This window comes from Bubalus kerabau, chromosome 4 (genome assembly GCF_029407905.1).
Source record: "Bubalus kerabau isolate K-KA32 ecotype Philippines breed swamp buffalo chromosome 4, PCC_UOA_SB_1v2, whole genome shotgun sequence".
In the NCBI taxonomy this organism is placed as follows: Eukaryota; Metazoa; Chordata; class Mammalia; order Artiodactyla; family Bovidae; genus Bubalus; species Bubalus kerabau.
Window position 1 is genome coordinate 138,049,698 of NC_073627.1, and position 19,185 is coordinate 138,068,882.

Sequence of the window (19,185 nt, forward strand, 5' to 3'; positions counted from 1 at the left end):
TGAAAAGGCTTTTTTTTTTTCCTGTGGATAACAGGCTAATCGTGAGGCTTCCTTTGGAAGGTGTGGTCTTTGTGGAAGGGTGTGGAAGCCGGTCTTGCAGAAGCTGGCAGGACCACTCTTGACTGGGGAACCGTGCATGGGGCTTGTGAGGTACCCAGCTCTCTTGAGTCCATCCAGGGTGGATCCGGGAGAGCTGTTACCCACAGCCCTGAGGGGGCCACCTCTGCTCCCTGGCTCTGAAGGTAGGGCAGGAACCACCTGCGTGGTCATCCAGTCTCTCAGATACAAATGTGTGGCTGGTTTTTGGCAGCTACTGCCACACCTGAACAGGTGGGATAGTGCTTCCTGGCATGATGGCCTTGGGCTGGGACAGGCCTGTGTGTACTGGACAGGGAAGTGCTGCATCATCCAGGCTGGGGGTCAGCCTGTGGAAAAGGGTGAGCATCCCAGCTCTGCATCTTAAGCTTTTCTGTTGTGTGTGTGTTTAGTTGCTCAGTTGTGTCTGACTCTTCGCGACCCCATGGAGTGGAGCCCACCAGGTTCCTCTGTCCATGGGATTCTCCAGGCAAGAATACTGGAGTGGATTACCATGCCCTCCTCCAGGGAATCTTCCCAACCCAGAGATGGAACCCATGTCTCTTGCATCTCCTCCATTGGCAGGCAGGTTTTTTCCCACAGTGCCACCTGGGAAGCCCCAAAGCCTTTCTATCTTCCATCAAAGCTTCTGCCTTCGTTCCGTCCTGGGTGGAATTTCCAGGTACTTCCTCAAGGCTGGGAATGTTACTGTGTCCATGGGGATTACATGGTGCATTTGAGACCCCCGACCACCTTCACCAAACAGATAAACAAACCCCAAACTGCTCTCCCAGGTGTTCAAGGAAACCTCAGGGAACTATTGGATTGTGGCCAGACTTCAGACTGTGATTTCAGAAATGCATGTGGAGTGAGCTATTGATTAGATTGTTAGCGTTTAAAAATTGTGGTTATTAGAAAAATTATTTTAAATGTAAAAAATGTCTTAAAATTTTAAAAGTTGTGGTTAAAATACACATAAAACTTGCCATCTTAGCCTTTTTTCAGTGTGCATTTCACTACTGTGGTATATCGACATTACTGTACAACCATCATCCCCATCCACCTCCAGAACTTTTCTCCTCTTTGCGAACCGAAACTGTCCCCATTAAACAGCATCGCCTCATTGTCCCCAGCCCTCTGGCAACCACCATTCTACTTTCTGTCACTTTGCATTTGACTATTCCAGATACCGCATCTAAGTGCAATCATACAGTGTTTGTCTTTTTGTGACCAGTTTATTTCACTTAGCATCATGTCTTTGAGGTTCATCTGTGTTGTAGCACTTGTCAGAATTTCTTTCCTTTTTGAGGCTGAATAGTATACCATTGCCGGAGAAGGCAATGGCACCCTACTCCAGCGTTCTTGCCTGGAGAATCCCAGGGACAGGGAAGCCTGGTGGGCTGCCGTCTCTGGGGTCGCACAGAGTCGGACACGACTGAAGCGACTTAGCAGCAGCAGTAGCAGCAGTATACCATTGCATGGATAATATCACCTTTTGTTTATTTATTCATCCATGGATGGGCACTTGGGTTGCTTCCACTTTTTGGCTATTGTGAAGAATACCACTGTGAACTTGGGTGTATATATATATATATGTCTTTGGGACTCAGCTTTCAGTTCTTCTGGATCTATACCCAGAGGTGGGATGACTGGATCATGTGGTAGTTTCTATTTTTAATTCTTTAAGGAACTTCCATACTGTTTTCCATAGGGGCTGCACCTTTTTACACTCCCACTGGCAATGTACGTGGGTTCTAATCTCTGCTGAAATTCTTTTTTTTTTTTTTTAATACAGCATTTTAAATTTTTATTTGTCTCTATTTTATTTTTGGCTGTTCTGGGTCTTCGGTGCGTTGTGTGAGCTTTCTCTAGTAGTGGCGAGGGGCGCTCCTCTTTGTTTTGGGGCACAGGCTTCTCATTATGGTGGCTTCTCTTACTGCAGAGCATAGGGTGTTTGGGCTCAGTAGCTGTGGTGCGTGTGCTTAGTTGCTTTGAGGCATGTGGAATCTTCCTGGACCAAGGATGGAACCTGTGTCTCCTCCATTGGCAGGTGGATTCTTATCCACTGTGTCACCAGGGAAGTCCAATACAAGTGTTTTTAAGCCGCGGTTCTATAGTATAGATGTATAGTATCTAACGTAGCGTACATTTACTGGTGGCTCAGTGGTAAAGAATCTGCCTGCCAATGCAGGAGATGTAAAAGATGCAGGTTCAGTCCCTGGGTCAGAAAGATCCCCTGGAGAAGAAAATGGTAACCCACTCCAGTATTCTCGCCTGGAAAACCCCACAGACAGAGGAGCTTGGTGGGCTACAGTCCATGGGGTTGCAAAGAATTGGAAATGACTTAGCAACCGAGCACACAAGCACACATCAAATTAAACACGTCCCCTCTCAAGCGTTTGTTTTCCAAAGGACTCTTTAGTGGCTTTATAGATTTAGAATGTTAGAAGTCAAAAAGAGACTTAGAGATCATCTAAGACTTAGAGACTCTAAGACTTAAAATCTCTAAGACTTAGAGATCATCTAAGATCAGACTAAGTCTTAGTCTTAGAGATCATCTATTGACTCTATTCACTGGATGTGTGTGCGTGCTAAGTCAACTTTAGTTGTGTCCAGCTCTGTGCAACCCTATGGACTGTAGCCCACCAGGCTTCTCTGTCCATGGGATTCTCCAGGCAAGAATACTGGCGGGGGGTTGCCATACCTTCCTCCAGGGAATCTTCCTGACCCAGGGATTGAACTCATGTCTCTTCTGTCTCCTGCATTGACAGGTGGGTTCTTTACCACTAGCACCACCGGGGAAGCCCATTCATTGGACAAGTATTTGCAATTGTAATGGATAGGTGACTAGACAGAGGAAATCTCCCACATCTCGGGTTTACCTGCTGGTGGGAATTCCTGTGGATACCCAGCCAGGAGTTCCTTAGGGACTTGTTGGCAAAGCTGGATGGGAATTGAGGTTTTCTGACTCAGCACAGGACTCTCTCCTTTCTCTGGAATATCTGTGCCCGGCAGTACCATGTGGGTTTATTTATGCCCAGAATCTGAGGGGCCTGAGAGCCTGCCCCACCTATGGGCAGAGCACAGTGGAGGGAGCAGATGCCCTGTGCCCAGTCCTGTAGCTCAGTGTGGCCTCGGCTTCCTGTTTCTCTGCAGTTCAGAGGGTTGTGGGTGCTTGAGTGCTGGGGAGGACCTTTACCCTGTGGTGACCCTGCAGGAATGGGTGCCAATCAGCAGTGTCAGGAAACCTTGGCACTTAAGGGCCTTACCATTGCCGGGGCCCTGGACTTCAGCACCAGTTAATGGTCTGAACTGTCCTGGGCCCCTAGTGAACTTTCTGCAGCTCTTTCGTCTTGGGCCCTCTGCACCAGTGTAAATTGACACTAGCTTTTCCCTCCCTCCTGTTTGACTCTCCAAGTTTCCTTCCTTATATAATCAGGATTAATGTAAGCAGCAAGTTCCATTCATTTAGAATTGGGGAGCAAAGGAAGGTGAATGTGGAAACGGAGTGGGTGGGAGGGACCGAGACCCTTAGAGGCTATTATGTACAAATCCCCTCACTTTCCTGGGCTTCAGATTCTCTTCTGTTAAGATAGGCAGTGAGAACATAAGGGCTGCCGGTCACTCCCAACAATGGCTCAGGTCATCTCATCCAAATAGGCAGTGATTTGTGGGGTGTTGCTTCCAACCAGGGTGGATTCTGGGGGCACCCTTCTCTAGGAGGTGGTCATCTTTTAAAGGAATTTAAGTAAAAATGACGTCTTCCTAGGAATTTCTATTTATCTCCTCCCCACCCCCACCAAATTGGGAATTCCCTGTTGGCTCAGGAAATCTGCCTGCAGTGCAGGATACCTGGGTTCAATCCCTGGTTGGGAAGATTCCTTGGAGAAGGGAATGGCTACCCCCTCCAATATTCTTGCCTGGAGAATTCCATGGACAGAGGAGCCTGGCAGGCTACAGTCTATGGTGCAAAGAGTCAGACACGACTGAGCGACTAACACCCCCATCAAAAAGAACCAAAAATGTAAGTAAAAGCCCCAGCAGCTGGATGCCAGACCTCAGGCAAATTTCATTCATTGTATTTTTTAATCTTCACAGAGACTAGAAGGTGGCTGCTGCAATGAGTGCCATTTCCAGAGAAGGAAACAGTCTGGGAGGGATTGAGTAACTTGCCAAAGGTGCAAAGGTGGGAGGAGGAAGCTGCCGGGGCCCGGATGTAGGTCACGTGGGGCTCCAGAGCCTGTTCCGTTGGTCTTTGAGGGTCTGGACTCCATTGGAAACCACAGGGCCACCTCCCCTTTGTCCAGCCTCTTTCTGTCGGAGGGGGTTAGAGTGGGGATTCCATTGCTATTGCTTTATTTCTTTTTTAAAAATATTTATTTATTTATTTATTTTTGGCTGTGCTGGGTCTTCGTGGCTACTTGCAGGCTTTCTCTAGTTGCAGTGAGTGGGGGCTACTTTCCAGTTTCGGTGCGCAGGCTTCTCTTGTTGCAGAGTATGGGCTCTAGAGCACAAGCTCAGTAGTAGTGTTGCACAGGCTTAGCTGTTCCATGGCATATGGATTCTTCCCAGAAGGGGGATCAAGCTGTGTCCCCTGCGTTGGCAGGCAGATTTCTTGCCACTGGACCACCAGGAAAGCCCCAAGCCCTTTATTTTTATTTATTTTACCACACTGTGTGGCATGCGGGATCTTAGTTCTAGACCAGGGATCAAACCTGTGCCCCCTGCAGTGGAAGTTCAGAGTCCTAACCACTGGACTTCTAGGAAAGTGTCCTGTCCCTTTATTGTGAGGTTGTAGGAACTATGGCCTGGAGTCCTCAGTGCCCTGTGGCTGGTAGCTTCCTTTTGGGACCCTGGGCTCTGTTTAATTTCTGGCCTATCTGATTCTGTAGTCTTCATGATTCAGTTCAAGCCTGTAATGAACATCCTTTGTGCCAAACAGCCATTTATGAGCAAGCAGGGAAAAATACCCACATCTCCTATCTAGGCAAGATTAAGCTAGTTTGGGTGGAGGTTCTTAACGATATTTCAAAGACATTTGTATTAACACAGGTGATTCCATACTTGCTGGAGCCCTTTTACAAAAACTTTTAGTAATGGTCACATTTACCAAGCATCTCCTCTACTGTGCTAGGTGGTTAATGTGCCTTTTTGTTGTTCAGTTGCTAAGTCGTGTCCGACTCTTTACAACCCCAAGGACTACAGCACGCCAGGCTTCCCTGTCCTTCACTTCTCCAGGAGTTTGCTCAAACTTATGTCCATTGAGTTGATGATGCCATCCAACCATCTCATCCTCTGTCGCTCCCTTCTCCTCCTGCCCTCAATCTTTCCCAGCTTCAGGGTCTTTTCCAAAGAGTCAGCTCTTTGCATCAGGTGGCCAAGTATTGGAGCTTCAGCATCAGTCCTTTCAATGAATACTCAGGGTGGATTTCCTGCTGTCTAAGGGATGGCAACCCACTCCAGTGTTCTTGCCTGGAGAATCCCAGGGATAGGGGAGCCTGGTGGGCTGCCGTCTATGGGGTCACACAGAGTCGGACACGACTGAAGTGACTTAGCAGCAGCAGCAGCAAGGGACTCTCAAGAGTTTTCTCCTACATCACAATTCGAAAGCATCAATTCTTTGGTGCTCAGCCTTCTTTATGGTTCAACTCTCACATCCGTACATGACTCTTGGAAAAACCACAGCTTTGACTAGACGGACCTTTGTCAGCAAAGTGATGCCCACAAAGTAATGTACTTATTATATCTTCTCATTTGGGCTTCCCAGGTGGAGCTAGTGGTAAAGAATTCGCCTTTGCAGGAGACACAAGAGACACGTGTTTGTTATTCATTCCCAGAAGCATATGAAGTAGAGATTTTATCCCATGAGGCCACTGAAAGGCATAGAATTTTAGTAACTTCGCCAAAGGTGTGCAGCTCAAAAATAGTGCAGTGGTTGAGGATGGGGCCATTACTGTGTCCCCAGATCCTAAGACTGGAGTCTGGCATGTTGTCAGGGCTCAGTATGTGATGGGTGACTGAATGGATGAACTTCAGACCCCAGGCACTGTCTGACTGAATGAAATTTCTTTGAGATTCCCTGATTTGGATTTTTATAGCAAAATAATAGTTGAAGGAGGGTCAGGTGTGCAGGATCTGGGAGTTGGAGAGCTGTCCTGTCCTGGGGCAGTGGTGACCACCTCTGGTAGCTTAGGCAAGTCACAGAACTTTTCCCCCATCAGCCAGGCAGCATTGTGTGAGCTGGAACTCTGAAATCAGATGGAAGCCCAGAGGAAATTCCCTCCCCACCCCTGTCATGCAGAACAGGTGATGGCTGAGCTTTGGGGGCTGAAGTAGGGAGTGGGACTGTCTGGACTCTGCTTCTTCCACACACAGTCAATGTGCTGGTGCTCTGAGTGTGGGGGAGGGGCGTGATCATGTGCTCCCAGGTCACTTCCATGGGGACACTTGTATTAAACTTCTTCAAAAAAAAAAAAAAAAAAAACTTCTTCAGTGCGCAGTGGTGGCTTAGCAAATTTGCCCAGATGCCAGGAAGACAGAACACTTGGGAGAACGAGGTGTTTTTCCAGTTCTGCCTCTGATGTCTTGTCCTCACTTGTGGGTGGGGTGTTTTTAAGCCAATGACATAGACAAGGCCACTGAGTCTGGGGAGGCCTCTGGGAGGCCAGGTGAGTGAAATTCTTCCTTACAAGCAGCCTGGCCACTGGAGCATTTCGTCTCATGTGTTTTTGAATCCTGACCGAGTGCCGAACGTTCATTGTCGGTCAGGGTGTCTTTCCAGCCCACAGCCTGAATGGACAGGTGATTCAGGGTCTTTTCCAGGAGAGAGGTGAGTTCATGTTGAACTAGCTGCTAGTACCCAGTTCTGTGTGAGCCTAGTGGTGAGGCTGATGGCTAGAGTTGGAGAACAATGATGCTCTGTGACCTCCAAGGGACTAGGTTCTGACGGCCTGTAAGTACCGCCTGGATATAGAGACCTCCACCCCTCAACCCTCTGCCCCTGGCCCTTCGTGGACTTCAGCATCAAGGATTTAGGTGTCTTTAAGGCATCAAGGCTACTCGATCTTTAAAAGGTTGTGTACTTGAGCTGGTGTACATGTGACTTAGCACAGTTGTAGAAGTGGGGTGGCATCCCTGGTGGCTTAGACAGTAAAGAATCTGCATGCCTGCACTGTGGGAGACCTGGGTTCAATCCCTGGGTTGGGAAGATCCCCTGGAGGAGGGCATAGCAACCCACTCCAGTATTCTTGTCTAGAGAATCCCCATGGACAGAGGAGCCTGGTGGGCTACAGTCCTTGGGGTCACAAAGAGTCAGACACTACTGAGCAACTAAGCACAGCACAGAAGCAGGGCACATCAGAGATGAGGGAGAAGCTGCAGGTCCTAAGTGACCTTTCCAGTCCACATTTTCATGAGGTGGGGGTCGTGTAGCCTGGTGGTTAAGGGCATGGTCTGGAGCCAGTCCATCTGACTTCCAGTCCTTTCTGTACTCTGTGACCTTGGGGCCAGTTGCTTATCCTACTATGCCTCAGTTTCTTTGTCTGTTAAGTGGGTAGAGTTAGCTGGTGATGTGACTGCTTAATTATTATAATTATTTATGTGTAGAGGCATTGGGGCTCAGAGAAGTAAGGCAGTTTGCCTAAGGCCACACAGCCCTTCAGAGCTTCCATGGTGGCTCAGTGGTAAAGAATCCACCTGCCAATGCAGGAGACATGAGTTTGATCCCTGGGTCCGGAAGATCCACTGCAGAAGGAAATGGCAACCCACTGTAGTATTCTTGCCTGGAAAATCCCAGAAACAAAGGAGCCTGGCGGGCTACAGTCCATGGGGTCCCAAAGAGTCGGAAACGACTGGGCAACTAAACAGCAACAGCACAGTCCTTCCTGCCGCATATGCGGCTTGAACACAGGAACGCTCCCAGGTCACTCCCAAGCAGCCCTAGCTTGTCTTACTAGAGCCAGGCGAGGTGGGTCGCAGTGACCAGTGGTCCAGCCTTTCCCTGCACCCAGTGCTCCCTGCAACCCCCTCTCTGTTTCCCAGTGAGATCTCCAGTCCCACCCATGAAATTCCAACCCTGTTACCTGTAATCTTGGGAATTTGGCTGCCTCTAGAGCAGAGGTAATTTAATCCTTTGGGCGGGGCACCAACTAGGTGCTCCGAGCATGTCCTAGGTACACTGGATCTGATCCAGGTACAGATTATTCCATCCTCCCTTCTGCTATAGAATTTTCTTGAGAAAGGGAAGAAGAAGCAGGTTTGGCTCCCAAGATAAAGGTATGTGGGAATGGCATCCTTGGAGCCACGGGCAGGCGAGGTTGTGCTGTGAGCTGCTGTCGGGGAGGGAGACCTCCGTGTCTTGCTGCTACAGTGGCCTTGCAGCCTGTAACGGGACGCGGGACCTGGTCGAGAGGGCTTCTGTTGCCTGGTGCCTTCTCCCAGATGTGGCAGATCCCAGCTCGCTTGCCTTCTGTGCGACTCTTGTGTCAAGTGAGGGACTTAACCATGGAAAACACTTGACTGGAAAGTAAATTCCAAACACCATAGCAAGCTCTTCAGGCAGGGCCTCCCCTAGTCCAGCCCCGACCTGCCTTTTCTCCCAGCCAGCAAATGTGTTGTTGTTGTTGTTTAGCTGCTAACTCTTGTCTTACTCTTTTTGGACTCCATGGACTGCAGCCCGCCAGGTTCCTCTGTCCATGGAGCTCGCCAGGCAAGAATACTGGAGTGGGCTGCCATTTCCTTCTCCAGGGGATCTTCTTGGACCACGGATGGAACCCGAGTCTTCTGCATTGGCAGGTGGATTCTTTACTGCTGAGTCACCCAGGAAGCCCCAGCAAACGTGTATTTATCCATCATCTAGGGTTCAGCCACTCTCCTGAGTTCAGGATCCTTCTCCATCCACATCTTACTGCTGCATCCCCTGACGCATGCCCTCTGGCCAGGCCCGCCTCCGTTTCCCAGACCCACTAGCCCATTCACAGCACCCTCGGCTAGAATATTCTCTTTCTCTGCTCTGTTTACATTTTGTTCTTTTCAATCAAAGTGACACCTACGGCTAAGTCAAAAAATCAAATAGTGTGAAAGAGATTACAATGAGAGCTCCATTTCTTGCCAGTGTGAATACCATCCTTCTTTCCAGGTGTAGCTCAACTAACCCCTCTTCGGCCACCCTTTCTGGGTCGAAGGTGCTCTGGGGTTTGTGGCCTGTTACTAAGAGAAGTAGTATTTGGTGCTGTGGCTTTTTCACTGGGAGGCCAAGGAGGAACTTGATTTGGGTTGTCTTGGTGGAATTTGTGTATTTCTACCAAATACATCAGGGAAGCTCTTCAGTTAGTCCTGTTTTGTTTTGTTTTATTTGAAGTATAGTTGACTTAACAACATTGTGTTAGTTTACTATGCAATTTACAATGTTGTGTTAGTTTCAGGTGTACAGCAATATATATATATATATTTTTTCAGATTTGTTTCCATTACAGTTTATTATAAGATATTATTCCCTGTGTTATACAGTAGGTCTTTGTTATTTATCTATTTTATATATAGTAGTGTGTATCTGTTAATCCCAAACTCCTGATTTATCCCTCTCCTCCACTTTCCCCTTTGGGAACCATAAGTTTGTTTTCTATGTCTGTGAGTCTGTTTCTATTTTATAAGTCAATTCATCCATATTATTTTTTAGGTTCCACATGTTAGTGGTATCATCGCTTAATCCTTTTGTCTCTATAAATACCAGCACTTATTAAGTACACTTCTAGTGGGCCTGAAACGTGCAGGATTGTGTTCTGACGATGTGTGTGAATGACAGATGACCGGGGTCCTTCACAGTCCAGGCCCTGAGCTGTAGAGGCAGCAGATAATCAGGAGCATATGAGGCTGGTTGGTCTGATGAAAAGAGCGAGTGTGCCTTTGGTGAACATTGGGCCCCATGGGAAATAAGTGAAAAGGCAGCTTGGGCCTGAGGGTGTCCTCCCCTGTGTGTGAACCCACCCTCCCCCCACACTGGGGCCGCCTGAAACTCTGGGAGGTCTGAGCCTTCCCATAGGTGAGGCAGGGACAGTGATGCCTGATTTAGCCGGAAACGTGTTCCCACCCCCTCTCACCTCATTTTCTGTTCACCTTTTCTCCCTGGTTTTCCAGTGAGCTGACCCTTTGGCTGCTCCCATGTTGTTGTTGTTCAGTTGTTAAGTTGTGTCCGACTCTTTGTGACCCCATGGACTGCAACTTGCCAGGCTCCTCTGTCCTTCACTATCTCCCGGAGTTTTCTCAAACTCATGTCCATTGAGTCGGTGATGCCATCCAACCATCTCATCTTTGCCGCACCTTTCTCCTTTATTCCCAGCATCAGGGACTTTTCCTGATGAGTTGGCTCTTTGCATCAGGTGGCCAAGGTATTGGAGCTTCAGCTTCAGTGTCAGTCCTTCTCTGAATAATGAATATTCAGGGTTGATTTCCTTTAGGATTGACTTGTTTAATCTCCTTGCTGTCCACGGGACTCTCATGAGTCTTCTTCAGCATCACAATTTCAAAGCATCAGTTCTTCTTTGCTCAGATTTCCTTATGGTCCAACTCTCACATTCGAACATTACTACTAGAAAATCCATAGCTTTGACTGTCTGGACTTTCGTCAGCAAAATGATGTCTCCCATGTAGGGGTTCTCAACAGAGGCTTTCAGAATGCAAATGCCTGGACCTCCCCATATACCAACCCCCACATGCTTCTGATATGTATTCTCCCAACAGCCCCCTGTTTTTTGCAGGGTGTGGGAAGCAAGGAAGGGCTGCTTTAGAGGAGTCATTTTTCTCTTTCTGGTTCCTAAGTTTTCCTTTTGTTTAAAAAATAACATAAATAAAGTATATTCTCCTATGTATACACTTTTGCCAACTTGAGAGACATAAAAAGACACCATTTGGAATTTTGAACTTGGAAATATAACCCGGGTTCAATCCCTCGGTTGGAAAGATTCCTCTAGGAGGGTACGGCAACCCTCTCCAGTGTTCTTGCCTGGAGAATCCCATGGACAGAGGAGCCTGGCGGACTACAGTCCATAGGGTCCCAAAGAGTCGGACACGACTGAAGCGACTTAGCACACAGGCACGCACCTCAGATCATCAGGCATTAAGCCCTGGAGTTTGGGAACCCTGGTCTTACAGGATTTTCTATGTTGCTCCGATCCTGGTTCATGTGTGGGGAGTGATGCTGGCAGTATCCTCACGCCTGAGTTTTTATGATTTCTGCACATGTTTTCAAAGGGCCAGGGTGTGACTGTAGGGAGCATCACCAGGAGTCCATCCCCTGTAATGAATATAATAGGGCCACAGGTTCCGTCTGAGTCAGGACGCCGCTGTTTTGAACTCAAGTGCTGAAAGTTTTACTGTGCGTTAGTTCCCTTGATGTGGTTTGGGTTTCTTCATCTGCTGTACATGTCTCCTAAGGATTCTGGAAGGCGAGATAGGGCTTTCCAAGCCCTCGATGAGGTCTGTGGCTTTGCTCCGGAAGACAATCCTTTCCCCACAAAAAAGAAAAGCTAAAAAAATTAGAAAGTGCCCCAAAGAAGCCTTTCCCTCCTGGCCTGCGTGGGAACTGGCTGTTGGCTGCAGTCTGTGGCCCAGGCAGCTGTGCAAGGGGGCTGGGGCGTCCACAGCAGATAGATCCTACACATGGTGCCGTGGATGGACCGTGGGTAGAAATGGGCTGCAGGGGGAGGCCTTGCACCCATGGGTGGGTGGCTGAAGGGCTTAGAAAACAGGGAGAGGGTTGGGGGCGGGTCCTGAAGTCCAGCTTTGTGGTTTGTTGATGATGTCAGCACTACTTGGAAACATTTGGCAGATGGGAGGGAATTAAACTCACCAACTTGATTTCTAATGCTGAAACAGCCACTGGGCGGCAGATGCTAATATTGTTTGGCATTTTCCTAGCACTTCCTGGGTGCTTAAACCTTTTATCCTTTTTCCCGGAAGGCATCTGGAGCAGAGATTCCTGAGTGACCTTCTGGAGTGCAGCCTTCGTTCCTTTATGGGAGCAGTGCCCACTCATCATGTTTGTTCGTTCACACCATGAACTTGGAGCCCTGTGCACACCCCTCCCTGCCTGCCTCCCTATCACGCCTGCCTCCGAGGAGGAGCGTGGCAACTGCATTTGAACGGATGGATGGATAGATTTCCCATTATCTTTTTCTGGTCCCGGAAGTGCCGCATGTTAGGGGAAGTTTTCTTATTACTTGGTTTTTATTTTTGAGGGATTCAGAAAGAAATGTTGGGAATCCCCAGCTGTGTCCAGGTCAGGTGGACAACAATGGCTCAGAGATGCTGTGGGAGCTGGGGCCAGGCTGGGCTGTCTTTTGTGGGATATGCTGGGAGGTCCGAGGGCTCCCTCCCGGGTCCAACGTGTCCTCTTCTTCTCTGGGGGACACAGACCTGTGACTCTTGGGCAAGTCCCTCTCCCATTCTAGGCCACAGTCTCCCAGCAGAAAAGGTAGGTGCTAAGCCAGCTCTGCTTTCCACCCAGCACTTGAAGCCCATGTCATACGATCCTTGGAGCTCACCTGGGACAGAAGACACATTTTCCACTCCCTCCCTGCCCTCTCTATAAGCCAGCAGGCCTGCAAGGAGGGTTTTTCCTGTTCTGTCTTCTTGGGGGAGAATTTGAGGAAGGGGCTTGTCCCCTCCATTGCAGTCCTGCTGGCCATGATGGAGCCCATTCAATAAATACAGTATTTATATCATTGATGTGAGTCTTCCTGTAGAATTGATGTTCTAGTCCTTGGGACTGTGGGGGATGGGGGCAGTGGGTGGGGCCAGGCGGGGAGGGATGCTTGCTTAGATCAGATGCACTGAATGGCAAAACCAGTCTGCTAATCTTGGGTGCATGCTGAGTCACATCCGACTCTTTGGGACCCTGTGGGCTGTAGCCCACCAGGCTCCTCTGTCCTTGGGATTCTCCAGGCAAGAATACTGGAAGGGATTGCTATGCCCTTCTCCAAGGGATCTTCCCAACCCAGGGATTGAACCTGTGTCTCCTGCATCTCCTGCACTGCAGGTGGATTCTTTTGAATCTGCCCTTTTGAGAGCAAAAGCAGTATGCAGATTGACATGGAGTAAAGCTCCCTCCCAAGCAGCACAGGGCTCTTCCTGCTCATTTGTCCCGCATCCCCCTTCTCAGGTCTGGTCTTCCAAGCTGTTCCCTGCTGCCTATTTTCTGCAGGGGCTCCCCAGGGGATCCTGCTAACCCCATGAGTGATCTCTGCACTTCCTGCTTCCAGGGTGTGTGCCCTTGGCCACAGCTGTGTTTTCTCAAGCGTATTCTGTAAGGTGCAGCCCATCATTCAGAGAGAAGAGGCTTCCATGGCCAAAGACAGATGTTGAAGTGCCTTGAAACAAAGCTCCACAGTCGACTTTCCTGCAGAACTTTCCAGAGTCCTGGACGCACTAATGTACATTATGAATTTCCAAGAGAGGAGAATTAAAAGGCAATGAATGGGTGTTTATGATATGGAAATAGGAGAGCTGGACAACTAGGCAGAAATTGAAACCCCAGGATGGGAATGGCAGTTGGTGAAATTCTGTTTCTGTTGTTTTATTTTTTAATTCTAATTTCTGCCTTCTCTCTCTGCCTCTTCATTCATTCATGTTATTTTTCCTTCTAGTCACCCTTACACCCTGCCTTTTTAAAAGATTGTGGTAAAATATGCATAACGTCAACTGTACCATCTTACCCATTTTTAAGTGTCCTATACAGTGGCGTTAAGTGCATTTATATTGTTGTGCTCCCATCACCACTATTCATCCACAGAACTCTATATCTTGCAAAACCCCAAATCCTACCCTTTACACAATAACTCCCCACATCCGCTCCCCCACCTCAACTCCTGACAGATCATCATTCTGCTGTCTGTCTGTATGAATTAGAGGTCTCTAGGACCTCAATAACCTCAGATATGCAGATGACACTACCCTTACGGCAGAAAGTGAAGAGGAACTAAAAAGCCTCTTGATGAAAGTGAAAGAGGAGAGTGAAAAAGTTGGCTTAAAGCTCAACATTCAGAAAATGAAGATCATGGCATCTGGTCCCATCACTTCATGGCAGATAGATGGGGAAACAGTGTCAGACTTTATTTTTGGGGGCTCCAAAATCACTGCAGATGGTGACTGCAGCTGTGAAATTAAAAGACGCTTACTCCTTGGAAGGAAAGTTATGACCAACCTAGACAGCATATTAAAAAGCAGAGACGTTACTTTGCCAACAAAGGTCTGTCTAGTCAATGCTATGGTTTTTCCAGTGGTCATATATGGATGTGAGAGTTGGACTGTGAAGAAAGCTGAGTGCCGAAGAATCGATGCTTTTGAACTGTGGTGTTGGAGAAGACTCTTGAGAGTCCCTTGGACTGCAAGGAGATCCAACCAGTCCATCCTATAGGAGATCAGTCCTTGGGTGTTCATTGGAAGGACTGATGCTGAGGCCAAAACTCCAATGATTTGGCCACCTCATGCGAAGAGTTGACTCATTGGAAAAGACCCTGATGCTGGGAGGGATTGGGGGCAGGAAGAGAGGGGGATGACATGGGATGAGATGGCTGGATGGCATCACCGACTCGATGGACATGGGTTTGGGTGAACTCCGGGAGTTGGTGATGGACAGGGAGGCCTGGCGTGCTGCGATTCATGGGGTTCCAAAGAGTCAGACACGACTGAGCGACTGAACTGAACTGAACTGAGGACCTCATATAAGTGGAATCATACACTATTTGTCTTTTGGTGACTGGCTTATTTCGCTTAGCATCATGTCCTCAGAGTTCACCCATGTTGTAGCATGTGTCAGGTTTTCCAGGTGATGCCAGTGGTGAAAACTCTGTCTGCCAGTGCAGGAGACACTAGAGACATAGGTTTGATCCCTGGATTGGGAAGATGCCCTGGAGGAGGGCATGGCAACCCACTCTAACATTCTTGGCTGGAGAATCCCAAGGACAGAGGAGCCTGGTGGGCTATAGTCCGTGGGGTTGCAGAGTCGGACGGACAGGACAGATTGAGCACAGTAACACGTGTCACAATTTCCTCCTTTTTTAAGATAAATAAAATTCCACTGTGTGGGTGGAATTCTGTTTATCCATTCTGTTTATCACATTCTGTTTATCCATTCATCCACTGATGGACACTTGGGTGGTTCCCTCTCACACGTAACTTTTTCTCCTTCTCTGGCCGACAGGTAGATAGAAAATGCTGTGCCCTCATTGGTACATTTTATAGGCAGAGTCACAGAAAAAGGAAAAAAAAAAAGGCTACACTGATTATCTCCTCTCTGGCTTCAGTCCTTGCCGCCTCACTTTCCTCTGCCCACCTTGAGCTTCTCTCAGTCTGTCTTCTGAGACTGCTTTCCTGATCTTATGTAAATGGTTATTCTTCCCTTATCTGGTACTTTGCCCATTTATTTCCTCGCTGTCTCCTGGTGCCTGACACTGAGTGGGTGCCCCCTGCAGGCAGATTGGAGAAGTGAAGGTGCCTCAGGACTTAGGAGGCCCTGGATTCAAGCCTGGCTGTGGGGAGTTGACATGGGCTGAGGGCTTCCCTGGGTCCTCAGTGCTCATGGGCCACTTGCTTCTGTTCTGGGTATGGCTTATTGAATGTGCCCTCTCCTTGAGTAGTCCAACACCTGAGGACAGAGAAGTCCAATGAGTGTGCAGACACCCAGCTGGCCTTTTATAGAAGGATGGTTGAACCCACCTGCCAATGCAGGAGATGCTGTTTCGATCCATGGTCAGAAAGATTCCCTGGAAAAGGAAATGGCAACCTATTCCCGTATTCTTGTCTGGGAAATCACAGGGACAGAGCCCGGTGGACTGTAATCCACGGGGTTCCAAAGAGTCAGACACGACTAAGTGACTAAACACACAGACACACACACGCGTGTGTGTGTGTGTGTGTGTGTGTGTGTGTATGAAACCTGAGTCACCTTGTTGGACACCTGAAACTAACCTCACATTGTAAATCAACTACACTTCAATTAAAAAAGTTTTGGGTCAATTCATGTTGGGGTGATGCCCAGATATTTCTAGACATTTCCCAGGTGATTTTGATAATTAGCCCCTGTTCTGATCCTTCCCTTCATTTCTCAGTTGAAGACTCTGGGGACCAGAGAGACAGATGCCACAGCCAAGGCCACTGGCCTTGGACCAGGATCCCTTCTCTCGGCTCCTCACTGCGGTGCTGTGTGTTTTCTCACATGGCCACACCCTTGCTTGCCAGGGTCTGCTGGGACTGAGAAAGGCCATCCTCCGTACGCTGGTCTTGCCACCCAGGCTAGAAATCGTGAGGGAGGAGGCTTGCGCCGCTGCTGCAGACCTTCACCAAGGCGGGTCTCTCCTCTGGGAGTGGGCATGGCAGGAGCCACTTCTTATTGACAGGCTCCAGCTAAGTCCCCAGGGACAGCCTGCTTCTGCTCCCTTGTGGTTCAGAGGCTCACATTCTGGGCTTGAGAAATGCAGCCAAAGAGGATTTTTCATTAATGAGGAAAGCTCTAGATATAAACGGTGATGGGAGGGACAGGTAATTCCGGGAAAGTGTGCTTGTATTTAGGGGCGGTAAGAGACATAGAACTGCTTTACCCTCCTTGGTATCTGAAGTTGCTGGTGTGTTTGTTTGCTTATCTGTACATTTAACAAATATTTATTGCCCCCCTACTTCCACAGGTGGTGCTAGTGGTAAAGAACCAACCTGCTAATGCAGGTGATAGGGGTTTGATCCCTAGTTTGAGACGATCCCCTGGAGAAGGAAACAGCAACCCACTCCAGTATTCTTGCCTGGAGAATCCCACGGACAGAGCAGCCTGGTAGGCTACAGTCCATGGGGTCACAGAGAGTCGGACACAACTTAGTGACTAAACTATATATTAATTTATATAGTGACAACAACTATATATATATATATATATATATATAAAACTGAAATGACTTAGCACGCACGCACCCCATGATTAGACACTATAATAGGCGTTAGAGTGTGCTGTGACTCAGAGACAACCCCGCCTCCATGGAACTTTCTGGAACTCAGTGGAATGTTCTGGAAGTCTATGCACAAGAACCATATTACTTAGCCTCTTGAACGAATCCCTTATTGTCTTTAACCAGAAGGATAGGAATAGGCATTTAATTTTCTCAGCCATTCTCTAGAAAGAGGAAGCTGAGGCTTAGAGAGGTTGTCCAGGGTCACACCATAAGTGATAAGATCAGTTCTGTCTGATAGCAGGGCTTGCCTTCTGGGCCACCTGGTTGTACCACCTCCTGCCTCAGGCTCCTGGTTTTTATCAGAGCAGTGATCAGAAAAGGCCATGGGAAGTAGGAAGCTTCATTTGCTGTAAAACTCGAGAAATTTCAAATATCCTTTAGAATTGAATGCTAGAGAATCTCTGCCGTCCCTGAAACACCATATCTTCCTCTTCCAAGGATGGCACTTTGCATTTCATGTACATTATTGGCTCCCGCCTGCAGTGCACTTTAGAGCAAAGCCTGGGTTTTGAGTCATCTACCGCCCTGGTTGGCACACACTCCCACTTCTTTGTTTATACTGTGTCCACCATTATTGCATGCGTGTGTGTGTAAGCTCAGTCGTGTCTGACTCTTTGCGACCCCATGGACTGTAGCCCATCAGGCTCCTCTGTCCATGAGATTTCTCAGGCAAGAATACTGGAGTGGGTTGCTATTTCCGTCTCCAGGGGATCTTTCCAACTCAGGGATTGAACTTGGGTCTCCTGCATTGGCAGGCAGATTCTTTACCAACTGCACCACCTGGGAAGCCTTTTGAAATGCGTTGGAGTAAAAACTCAGTTAAAAAGATACAGAGACGCTGACCCCGTCCAGTCTACCCTGGGAACGTGGGGCCCAAGTGTCTGGTGGCTTCTTCTGATTAGTTCAGAGGCATTTTCACTAGTCTGTGGTAGAAAAAAAGGAGAGAGAACTAGTATTTATTAAAACTAAATTCAACTTAAAGACCAATTTGGTAATCAGAAGTAGTCTTGACTTTTTTTTTTTTTTTTGAAGCATTAAAATTGTCTTGGGACTTTCCTAGCAGTCCAGTGGTTACAACTTTGCACTTACACTGGAGGGGGCAAGGGTTCAATCCCTGGTCGGGGAATTAAGATCCCTCAGGCCATGCAGCATAGCCAGAATAAAAAGAGTTCTCTCTTTTAGGAAATGATTATAAAACAGGGCAGTGGTGCTTGTTGCTTATATTGCTATTATGTTCATATCCTTTCTTGGCAAAATGAAAATTTGCCTATGGTGTGCCCATTTTCTTTGTGGTTTTACTAGCTGGCAAAATCCTGTCTGAAAATGACCACCAGTTTGGTTTTCACATTGTTCCTCTGAGCCCCAGGGTTCCTGGGGCAGGGGTGTGGATTTTGGCTTGGGGAGTGAGAGGAGGGCTCAGAGCATTTTGTCTAATTTACAGTCAGAGGCTCTTCTCTTTTATAGATTAGTTTCTGTATGATTTTGTCTGGAGGTTGAAGGGTATTCCTACCAAAGTTTGGAGATGCTCTAGTCTAGACTGTGCATGTGTTTGGGGGAGAGGAGTAGGGGAGAGAATGCTGCTTTTGCAGGACTGAGCCGGTGATCTTTGTCCATAAATATTTCTTACCTGCTGTACTGGTCAGGGCTCTTCAGAGAAACAGAGCCAATGGGGGGTGTGTGTGTGTGTGTGTGCATGCATGTGTGTGTGAGAGAGAGTTGGTTCACATGATTGTGGAGACTGGCAAGTACAAAATCAGTGGGACAGGCCAGCTGGGGACTCAGGGATGTGTTGATGTTATAACCAAAGATTAGAAGCAAAATTCTTTCTTCCTGGGGGACATCAGGGTTTGGTCTTTTTACCCTCTTCAGGCCTTCACCTGATTGAGCGAGGCCCACCCATGCAGTGGCAGGTAATCTGCTTTATTCAGAGTCTGCTACTGCTAAGTCACGTCAGTCGTTTCTGACTCTGTGCGACCCCATAGACGGCAGCCCACCAGGCTTCGCTGTCCCTGGGATTCTTCTCCAGGCAGGAACACTGGAGTGGGTCACCACTGCCTTCTCCGTATTCAGAGTCTACTGACTTCAAATGTTAATCTCATCTATAAAGTGATGTTAATCT

At 48.1% G+C, this 19,185-nt stretch overlaps 1 protein-coding gene across 3 annotated transcripts in view; it reads left to right on the forward strand.

Annotated features, from left to right (window-relative positions):
• The window catches only part of SLC25A37 (solute carrier family 25 member 37), a 47,275-nt gene that overhangs the window by 19,543 nt on the left and 8,547 nt on the right, over positions 1-19,185 (forward strand). The window lies entirely within an intron of this gene.